Genomic DNA, 8580 nt, shown 5'->3' on the forward strand with positions numbered 1-8580 from the left:
GACCTGTGGAGTAATCGGGCTGACACAAACTGAGCCCCCATCAGCCTTTATCTCCTTAAAAGTGGAACAGTTTGCCATTGTATGAATCCAGACCTGTGGCCGTGAGAAGCACACGGCACCGTCTGTGAATTGTTCTTGCCTAAAAACTTGAACTTGATTCCAGTCATGCTCTAGACTCAACTACCTATTTACAGGAAGTTCAGAGGATGGAAGAACAAATTAAATACCATGAAGAAGCAATCGGCCATATTTAGAACATGAGATAGTCGACAAAACAAATGATTCTGCTCCTCCCACAAATCTACAGCATGGAAAAAATGGGGGAGGGACCGTTACAGAATAAAAAACTCGGAAGGTAGAATAAACAATGCAATATATGAATCTTTTTGCAACTGATTTTTTTTAAAAAAAAAACACAAAAAAAAGTTCTTAGATACAATCAAAGAACTCTGAATATGGACTGAATCACAGGAATATTGAAACTCTGTTAATTGCGCTAATTGTCAAAAATCACATGGCCTCATTTTTTAATGTCCCTTTTTATTAGAGATGCATATTAAAATCTTATGGATGAAAGGATGTAATGTTTGGGATTTGCTCTAAAATACTCCAGCAAACAAAACACACAAACAAAAGCAGGGAGCAGAGAATAAAGAAAACGGGACTGGCAAAGGGTTACCAGTGGTTGAGACTCGTTGATGGGCATGTGGGAGTTCATAAGCCATTCTCTCTAGTTTTGTATGCGCTCAAAAATTTCCATAATAAAGAAATTTTAATTCAGAAGTCATTCATCCTACTAAAAAAAAATAAGAAAGAACAGAACAGAAAAAAAAATGATCTGGAAGGCACAGGGTCTCAAAACCAGGTCTCCTGAGGGTGGCATGAAAGAACCAGAGATATTTGGGATGCAAACGAGGGACTCCCAGAGCTCTGACCCCGTGTGCAAATGTCTGAAGGGCTCGTCTGAAGTTAAGAGGGAAGACTTGCTCTGTGCAGCCCCAGAGGACAATCAATACTGGGATCAATACAGAAGTTATAGGAAGACAACTCTAGGAAGACGAGTTTAGGAAGACAATTATTAGAAGACAATAAGCAAAGAAAGCCCTGACAAGCAAGTTTTCCAAAGGTCCCTTCTCCCCGCCACTTCTCCAACCTCCTCTTCTCCGTAGCCCTCCAAGAGCCCTGCATTCCAACCACACTGAATCATGTGAGGCTCCTGGAACACACGAGGGATGTTCTATGTCACGCCCTTTGCCCTGCACTTTCCTTGGCTAGGAATGTCCTCCCCTCTGGGATTCCACTCATGCTTCAAGGCTCAACTCAAAGGCTTCCCTCCACCTCCCATTGCCCTTGATCTCTCCTTTGAAATAATAACATCTTATACTTGCTTAGAACATGCTGGTGGCTGTTATAGGCATGTGACTTCATTTTTTTATAAAGAGCTTATCTTAACAGATAAATCTCAAAGATAACTTATATATTACCTTTTATAACGATTCCTCCTTTTCGCTCCCACAAGACAGTATGCCTATATTACGATCGCCATGGCCCCAAGTATTGAGGGCCTACGATGTGCCACATGCTTTAATGCTCACACCAATCCTATGACATAGGCAAGTGCAGAGGGGGATCAACTTACTCAGTGTCACCTCAGCAGAGGTCTATTTTGAACTAAGGTTTCCCCGATGCCAAAGCTTTTAACCACTATATCTATTTTTCATAATATGAATGTATAAACGGTGTATGTGTGTGTGCATATGCGTGTGTGTATATTCCTCTTCTTATTCATTGTATCTGTTTTCCTTTCTAGCACATTGTCTAGCTATGGTAAGTGCTCAATAAATATTTGAGAATGGATGGAATAAATGAATGAATAAATTCTGCATTATGACTAGGTATGTATATGCTTCCTCCCACAGTACCCCCCCCCACCACAGTAAACTTCTGAACAGCTAGAATAAACAAGACTAGGCTCCAATATTCAATATAAGATAGGAAAGAAGTCCTCGAAGATAAGTATGAAGACTCACAGAGTAGCAGGGACTTGCCAAGGTCCCCAGGAAGTCAGTGGAGTGACAGAGGAAGAGGAGGAGCTGACAAGGTCCCAGTGTGGTCTCCAGCAGCTTAGGCTGCTCCCAGAGGCTGCTAGAGTGTGGGCGTTTGGGAGAAGAGGGCCTCTCCTCTTCCAGAGCTGCCAGGGCCCTGACCGCTGTGTGACCCCTGGGGGTGGGGACCTGTACTCCACAGGGGAGGAAGGGTACAGCCCTGTTATCACCGGGAGGCAATAAAGTCATTTCGTGGTAATTAGACTCCTAACCAATTTAAGTCATTTACAGCTCCCAAACAATTACCTGGTGATTCTTATCTCCCCAAGAATCCTGAGATGTTATTTGAAGGGGGTCATAAACTAAAAACCTGCTTGTGGGTGGGGAATAGGGAGAGAAGACAAGAAAGAAAGATGGCCACTCATGGCAATGGGAAAAGAGGAAAAATTTAAAGCTCCATCAGTGTACCTGCTCCCTTCATCAGGCATGGGCAAAGCAGGCCTATTGTGGATTTAGTAGGAGAAAATTTTCTCTCCCTACCAGGTTCCTCTCCAGAATGATGAAATCTTAGAGCTGGAAAGGCTAAAGAAACATCTAGTAAAGTATTTCCCAAATTAGAATCCCTGGACATCTGTGTTTCTGAGATGTTCATAAGTGTGTGATGAGTAATTCTAGGGTGAACTGGCTTGGGAAATTCACAAACTGTGGCTCCTTCACAGAGCATCGCAGAGTCCATCACATCTCAACGTTTCTGGGAAGATCTGCAGGAAAAAAACACCAGGATCTACAGGAAAGTTTAAGTCAGTGAAACCCAGTGTGTCTCGGACTTTGACCACTGAAACTTCTCACCCCCACAGGAAATCTATTAAGAAGCACAACGAACCTCTAGAAAAACGGATCGATTCATCCGAGTTTCCTTCTCAGTTCTGGGCAGAAAAACTGAATGGGTTTTTTGTTCCACGATACCACTGCCCCTAGTTGGGACAGGTATTTGCATCCAGTGGCCTAGACAATCACATGTGCCCTTCCAGTTCTAGAAATCCATGACAGCTCGCCTGACTGAGAAGAATGATATCGCAGAGTCCCTTTCCGTTGACAAATAGCGATGATGATCTTAGGCTCAGGCCTCAGTTTCCTCATCTGACGACTGGAAGCCAAAAGCCTCATTTGCAAAGATGCTGCACGGATAAGTGACTACGTATTTATTTACTAAGCATAGATAGAGTATTATGAGTTATTTTATGCACTTAATAAATATTACTCATTGAAACCTCCTAACAACCTTAGGAGGCAGACACTATTTATATTCTTATTTTATCAATGACAAACAGAGGCACAGAGAGTCTCCTAGCAAGTCTAATACATAGTAGATGCTAAGTATTCCACAGCTCCTGTGTACTTAGATTTAAAAGTTCCTGGGAGATTAAAATAAAATATTTGCTGTGGTCTTTGTGTTCCCTCAACCCCACTTTCAGAGCATCCAGTTGGAAGCACCGACATGTCCCTAAAATTCTCAGTAGAAAATTATTCAATTGAATCATGTGGCACTGATATGTAAAACCCACCCCAGGAGCATGAGATAAATAAGAGTCTTTCAATCATCTCTATCAAAATCCCAATGGCATGTTTTACAGAAATAGAAAAAACAACCCCCAAATTCATACAGAACCAAAAAGGACCTCAAATAGCCAAAGCAATCTTAAGAAAACAGAACAAACCTGGAGGCAACACACTTCCCGATTTCGAGCTATACTACAAAGCTATAGTAATCAAGATAGTACGGTACTGGCATAAGAAGAGACACATAGACCAATGGAATAGAATAGAGAGCCCAGAAATAAACCTATACATATATAGTCAACTATATATGACAAGAGTGCAAAGAATACACAATGGAGAAAAATAGTATCTTCTATAAATGATGCTGGGAAAATTGGATACCCAACGCATAAGAATGAAATCGAACCCTTCTCTTGTACCACTCGCAAAAATCAATTCAAAATGGATTAAAGACTTAAATGTAAGACATGAAACCATAAAACTCCTGGAAGGAAACGCAGAGGGAGAACTCCTTGATATTGGTCTTGGCAATAATTTTTCGGATATAACATCAAAAGTACAACTAACAAAAGCAAAAATAAATAAGTGGGATTACAGCAAGCTAAAAGACTTTGTCACAGCAAGGCCAAACCATCAACAAAGTGAAAAGGCAACCTACAGAATGGGATAAAATATTTGCAAACCATGTATCTAATAAAGGGTTACTATCCACAACATATAAGGAATTCTTACAGCTCGATAGCAAAATAATAAGAATAAGAATAAGAACCTGATTAAAAAATGCTCAAAGGACCCCAATAGACATTGTTCCAAAGAAGGCATACAAATGGTTAACAAGTACATAACAAGATGCTCAAGATCACTTCTCATTAGGGCAATGCGGATTGAAACCACAGTGAGATGTCACCTCATGCCTGTTATGATGACTAGTATCAAAATGACAATATATAGCAAACATCAGCGAGGGTATGGAGAAAAGGGAATCCTTGTGCACAGGTGGTGGGATGTAAATTGATACAGCCATTACGGAAAACAGTATGGAGTTTCCTCAAAAAATTAAAAATAGACTACCCTGTGCTCCAGCAATCCTACTACCGGCTACACATTCAAATGAAATGAAATCAGTATCTCAAAGAGATACCTGCACTCCCACGTTCATTGCAGCATTATTCACAGTCGCTAAATATGCAAACAACCTAAAATGTCTATAGATGAATGGAGAAAGAAAACATAATGCACACACAGACACACCGAATGGAATTTTATTCAGCCATAATACAGAAGGAAATCCTGTCATTTGCAAAAAAAAAAAATGGATGAAACTAGAGCACATTATGCTAAGTAAAATTAGCCAAATGGAGAAAAAATAAATACCAATCGATCGCCCTTATAGGTGGAATCTCAAAAAATTGAACTCATAGAACCAGAGAGTAGAAGTGTGATTACCAGAAGCTGGGGGGCGGGAGAAATGGGGCGAGGTTTGTCCGAGGGTACGAACTTTCGATTATAAGACGAATACGTTCTGGAGATCTAATGTACAGCATGGTGACTATATAATATTCTCTTGTCCTCTTGTAATTTGCTAACAGAGAGATCCTGTAATCTCACCGAACCAAAAGAATTATAATAGTAGTAATAATAACTGTGTGAAGTGATCGATGGGTTCATTAGTTTGACTATGGTAATCTCAATGCATGTGTATGTCAAACCATCATGTTGTACACCTTAGAGACATACAATTTTTATCTGTGGATTATACCTTGATAAAATTGGGGGCGGGGGGAGATTCTTGAAGTCAAAGAAGAAGGTACCGAGGGCGTTGCATACAGTTAATGGGTCGCACACAATCTATAGCGACCTCGAGAGAACTCATGTTTGCTTAGCCCCCACTCCTCTCGTGGGGGTTCGGACTATAATCCGCACTGTATAGATGACAAAAAATGAAGCGTGAGTAAAAGCTGTGGTCACCACAGTAAGCAGCAGAGCTTAATCCTCCAATGGGCCTTCCTCTGAGTCTGCACCACGCAGATACTCCAGGGGCCCAGGGGAGGGGCGTCTAACATCCAAGAGATCATTTCCTTAGATGGGGGCGGTTCTTGGACCTGGGATATAACACATTCAGGTCATGGGAACCAAACGGTACACTGACACCCTAACCGTGGCTTAACAGAGGGTGAAATAAATATATGTTCCCGTCTGTGTTGAAAAAAAAAAAAAAGTGATCTGTATTACACAATATATGTTTAACACATTTTTCCATGTTAAAAGTTCTAAAAGGATCCAGAAAGATCTGATAAAGCAAACCAGGATATTATTTAATATCTTTCCACTTAAACTTAACTGTTATCGATTTATTCAAAACACTACCTTTTTTGAGCTCAGACTATTTCCTTATAATATGCCCACATCCCGTAGGCATATGCATCTGTTTTCTCACGAACTCTAACTAAGATGTAGCATTTCCTTCCTTTATGACTGCAGACAACAAACTACAGGCGTGCATTCACAGTACCTAGGACTTTGTCCCCACAGACATTTTCCTCTCTCTTTACGGTTAGTGAAGACATCTCAAAATATTAAATGTGTTAATAAAGAAGCACATGTATATATACCACAGTATCACAAATGTGTTACTATTTTGGTAGCTGAATTTCAATATAATTGGTTTCCTTTATAATCTTCAGTATTTTATTTCACCAATTTACAGGCATTATTCAGAGAAAGGACCCATAGCTTCGCCAGGCTGCCACGGTTTGAAAAGGGTTAAGAACCCCACCCCCACAGGCTGCCTTCTGTCTCTTCCGGGGGCTTCCACCCTCTAGAGACCACAGAAGCCTTTTGTAACACTGGAGTCCAGCAACTCTCAGCTCTCTGTCCTGCCTTTCCTCTGCTTGTATCATTCATGCTAAAAGAACCTGCCATCGCACTGTGCTTGCAAGCCGCCCGCGGCATTTACCACTGGAACCAATTTTCCCCTGTCGGACCTGCTCTGCCCGTTTACCTTGCCGAAGAGCAAGGAAAGCATCCCCCTCTTCAGCCTTCAGAGGGAGACCTTCTATACCTCAAGTGATGATAAACTGAAATCTTACACCCAAACCAAAGATCCGGCTGCATCTGCAGAGTCCCTGGGCAGCAGTGAGCACAGCTCACAAACTCCACTGATGCAAACTGCACTCTGTACACAGGTTACGGTCCCTTCCAAGGCAGCGGGAAACGCCGCCCAAGCACAACTCAAGTGAGTTTAAAACCAGAGTTAAAAGTTGTTCCTTCACATTCGAGGAAGCCTCCCCTTCTTACATCGCTGACCCAGGTCTCTGAACGCACTGCCCTCCGGGGAAGTTTGGTGTGATGCTCCACGACTCGGATGCTCAGAGGGGGCCGGAGAGTCACACGTTTCAGGTCGGCTGTGGGGTCAATCACTTGATAGTTTTGCTCTTTGTGTGATCGTCCCACAGCTCATTTTCCAAGGTGTTTCAAAGCCGCCTGGAAAGATGCAGCCCGGGGCACAGAACAGAGGGTCTTGGGCTAGCAATGAAAGATCTGGATTTTATTTGCTCATACTTCATTAAAGATTTTTTTGCATCCACATTTCTGAGAAAACTTGATTTGTAGTTTCCTTTTTCGTGCTGTCTTTTTAATTTACTTCAATTGGTACATTTCGATCATTACAATTAATATAATTACTGATATATTAGGGCATGAGACTGTGATTTAATTTTTTTCTGTTTGTTCTCTGTATTGTTTCTGTTTTCTTTTTCATATGTGTGGGGCACTTGAACATATTTTAGAATTCCATTTTGATTTCACTATAGAATTTCTTAGTGCCCCTCTGTATTCCTTTTTTATCGCTTGCTCTATATATCTTATCACTGACATCAGTTTCTTCCACACCAACTAATTACCATGAAAACAGAAATAACTAGTATTATCAAAACTAACAATTTTTAACACTTAGTATATGCTGAGCACCATGCAAATTGCTTTATTTTCATTATCTCATTTAATTCTTAAAATAACTCAATGAATGCTAGATAAAATGATTCAGACAGAAAGACAAATGCTTTATGATCTCACTTAGATGTGGAATATTTAAAAAGGCACATCAGAGAAACAGAAAGTAGCATGGTGTTTGCCAGGGGCTGGGGGGTGGTGGGCGGGGAATGGAGAGATAGATGTTGGTCAAAGGGCACAAACTTCCTGTTATAAGGTGAGTAAGTTCTGGGGATCTAACGTACAGCACGGAGACTATAGGTATTATGTACGTGGAAGTTGCAAAGAGAGTGGATCTTAAATGTTCTCGCCAAAAAAAGTGGTAATCATGTGAGGTGACAGAGGTGGTAACTAAGCTTTTTGTGGTAATCAGTTTGATACATACACATGTATCTAGTCGTCACCTTAAGTTTACATAATGTTTACATAGTGTTATATGCCGCAGGGGGAAGACAGGAATGAAATAACCCCACAAGAGGACCTCTATCTTCTCCATTGCGCGTGCAAAGGGTCCGAGGCTCCATGAGTTGGTGAAGTACACATGGTTACAGAGCGAGCATGAGAGAAATGCACGGTAGGGGTTGAACCTGAATCTTTCCGCCTCCATCACCCTGTGTTCAGGTGAAATTCCATACTTCTCCTGAACATAACTTGGACTAATTCACAAACTACTATGGGACACTTACAATATGCTAGGAGTTGGAGATTTGTTTAAATCCCCAAATTTACAAAGATCGCAGTCAAAATCAGATAAAGATTTTACAGGTGCTTAAAGCATTAAAAGGGAGCGGACAGGAAGGGGACTAACACGTGTCAGATGTGCCCCGTGAGCCAGGCTCTGCACGCACCGCCTCCCACGTTCCGTCTCCCCCGGTCCTCCCCATGGCCTGATGGGATTGCCCTTGTGGTCTTCACTTGACAGAAGAGGAGACGTATTCTTAGCTGAAAGAGCATGCCTGGGGTCAAAAGACAGTAAATGGTGAAG

Source organism: Pteropus vampyrus, unplaced genomic scaffold (genome assembly GCF_000151845.1).
Source record: "Pteropus vampyrus isolate Shadow unplaced genomic scaffold, Pvam_2.0 Scaffold16, whole genome shotgun sequence".
Taxonomy (NCBI): domain Eukaryota; kingdom Metazoa; phylum Chordata; class Mammalia; order Chiroptera; family Pteropodidae; genus Pteropus; species Pteropus vampyrus.